This window comes from Chionomys nivalis, chromosome 3 (genome assembly GCF_950005125.1).
Source record: "Chionomys nivalis chromosome 3, mChiNiv1.1, whole genome shotgun sequence".
Taxonomy (NCBI): Eukaryota; Metazoa; Chordata; class Mammalia; order Rodentia; family Cricetidae; genus Chionomys; species Chionomys nivalis.
In genome coordinates, this window is record NC_080088.1 from 2,397,617 (window position 1) to 2,400,759 (window position 3,143).

Genomic DNA, 3,143 nt, shown 5'->3' on the forward strand with positions numbered 1-3,143 from the left:
TAAACACCCACTGTCTCTGCATGGCGTGCCTACCCGCCTCTGTCTTTCACTCGCCCTGCGGCTCCGTGCCTGGGTGTGGTCTCGTGGCCTCATGTCTCGTTGCCACCACTCGGGGACCTGCAGCATTTTGCCATAACACGTCTCCTCACATGGCATGGCTCAGTTGTCTGGTCATGTCTGCTCTAGACTCTCCCGGATGTCTCTGCCTCTGCCTGTATTCTCCCTTGTATCTATAATGAAAACCTCAGCCCTTAGGAGCAGTAATGTCTTCCTTTTATTTCTTCTCCTTTTTTTTTTTCTCATTAAGAAGCCACTCTGGTCCGGTGGTGGTGGCACAAGCCATTAATCCAAGCATTCGGGAGGCGGAGGCAGGTGGATTTCTGTGAGTTCGAGGCCAGCCTCGTCTACAGAGCTAGTTTCAGGACAGCCAGGGATACACGGAGAAATCTTGTCTTGAAAAACCAGAGAGAGAGAGAGAGAGAGAGAGAGAGAAGCTCTTTCTCAAAAATCTAAAAGAAGCTGGATAGCCGTGGACTCAGGCTTGGTTCTCAGCACATACATAGTGTTCTTTCTTTTTTTCTAGACAGGGTTTCTCTGTGTAGCCGTGGGTGTCTTGGAACTCAGTCTGTAGACCAGACTGGCCTTGAACTCACAGAGTCCACTTGCCTCTGCTTCCCCAAGTGCTGGGATCAGAGGCGTGTGCCACCACTGCCCATCTCATAGTGTACACTTTTAAATGTAGGCAAAACATTGTTCCACAAAAATAAAAATAAAATGCTAAAAAACGTAAAAAAAAATGCATATCTGAACCTGTGATGGGAAACTTTCCTTCTACAGAATTGGATAAAATATGCATATCTGGGAGGGCGGGGTCTGGCTGCACGTGCTCAGTGCAAACGTTTCCGTTGTGCTTGCAGGCTGCAGCATGGACTTTCGCTCTGCTTGTCGAGCTCTGCTTCAGCTGCTCCGGACCACGGCTCCAGCAGATGTCCCGGCACTGCTCCACTGGATGAGAACTACTCGGGATTTTGACGAATTCACTCAAGATAATAATGATGTTGTGTTGAAAAACATAGCCGATGACCTTCGGGGCTGTTTGCCCCTAGAGGCGATGCTTTGCTCGGAAGAGAGCCCTCCAAAAATTACGACAGCAGCCAGAACCCACGGTTCATGTTGATGCATTCCTTTATGATGAAGACTTTATTGATTCATTATGTGAGGACGGACAGACGAGCAGACACTACTGTAGCGTGTGTGGCTCGCACCGAACGGCGCCTTTGGGCTTTATTTCCCATTCCTTCTCACTCGTGGAGCTGAAGTTCCTCTATCATCACGTACTGCCGGACCTGTCGGGAAAGGTCTTGGTTGACATTGGCTCCAGACTTGGCCCAGTGCTTTACGGGGGCTACCTTTACAGCTCAGCAGCGCAGATCTGCGGAGTAGAGCTGAACGGAGACTTTTGCCAGTTGCAGGAAATGATCATCGAAAAATACCAGTTCAGCGACAGAATAAAGGTGCTTCATGCGGACATCTGTACCCAAGGTCCGCTTCTGCAGAGTGCTGATGTCATTGTAATGAATAACGTCTTCGAGTATTTTCTTACTGAGGCTAAGCAGGCCAGTGCCTGGGATTACATCATCCATAATGTCAGGAAACAAGGCTCGCTGTTAGTGACAGTACCAAGTCTCCAAGATTCTCTCTTAGGTCTTAAGACTAATATGCAGCTGTCCTCCTGGGTGGAAGAGATACCAGTGAACCTTGATGTGTGCCAACAAATGGACATTGACAGGGAAGCTCTTGCACAGATTCATTTATATAAGGTTCTCTAGCACTGAAGTAACCCTCTGTGTGTGATATGATGCTACACATTGCTTTGTGTATTCTGTTTTTATCTATGATGCTGTTTCTGTAAATAGTTGCATATGATTGTACACATTCAGTATATGGATATAAATACACTGTGTAATAAGATAATTAAAATATTTATATGAAAAATATGCATATCTGGTAAGGGTTATCTCTATAGAATTGGATAAAAGACTCTAACTTTATTGCTCTTTTTAAATTTACATGAGTAATTTTTAATTTTTGAGACTGGGGTCTTGACATTTCCCAATGTTAGCATTACTTCAGACATATACTACAGAGCCTGGCTTACATATAATCATTATCAACATTTCAAAGAGGTAATTTTTATGAGTTTAAGCCAAACAGCAGATTCTTTGAGCCTCTAATTTAATAAAGAGATCAAATGATTAACTCAGCAGGGCAAGGTAGTGCGTGCATGGAAGGCCAACATTTGGTAAGCCCTAGACACAGCAGCCAGGACATATTTCATGTAACTCTCGTGGGTATTTATGGGTAGCTATCATCAGTTACATTTTTGAGGTGAAATGAAGGGAGGTGCCACGGCTAGTCGGGGCACAAGCAGGTGACCTCGTCCCCAGGAGCTGAGGCTAGTTCCTAAAATTCTCTTGCATATGTGGGGTAGTCACAGAGGGTGACGATGTGCACCTCACACCAGACCGACCAGAACGACACTTGGCACTCCACAGCCCTGGGCAGGGCATCTAGGCAGTGACGGTGTGCAAGTTCGTGGCTATTTGGTCGAGGGTCACTTCTGCATCCCAGCTGGCCAGAAACTGTTCTGAAATGGCTGCTTCTCCGGGATTTTCCTGAGGCGTGGGTAGAGAGAGCTTCCAGGCCAGGAGAGACACTGACATTCTCAAAGCCAGAAGCAGAGAGACTGATTTCAGGACCTGTAGGTGTCTGTGACCGATGATGCTCCCTCCATTCCCAACTGCCTGCCCTGGGGACTTACATCCCAGCATCAACAGAAAAACGACTGTAGAGGCTGAACCAGCCTGTGTTGTCTCATAAGCTCAAGTGCTTGACACCTAGCAATCCACTTACTATGGTTGAACTAATTACCAATATAAGTCACAACTTATTTAGAAAAAGAAAAAGAAATTAGGGCTGGGGTTGGCGGTGCAGGCCTTTAATCTCAGCACTCAGGAGGCAGAGGCAGGTAGATCTCTGTGAGTTCGAGGCCAGCCTGGTCTACAGAGTGAGTTCCAGGAGTCAAGGCTGTTTGTTACAAAGGAACCCTGTCTTGGGAAAAAACAAAAACAAAAACAAACAAA

At 46.4% G+C, this 3,143-nt stretch overlaps 1 pseudogene; it reads left to right on the forward strand.

The window, feature by feature from the left end:
- The first annotated feature begins 925 nt into the window (after nt 1–925).
- On the forward strand, nt 926–1,829 carry LOC130870761 (uncharacterized; annotated as a pseudogene).
- The last annotated feature ends 1,314 nt before the right edge of the window (nt 1,830–3,143 follow it).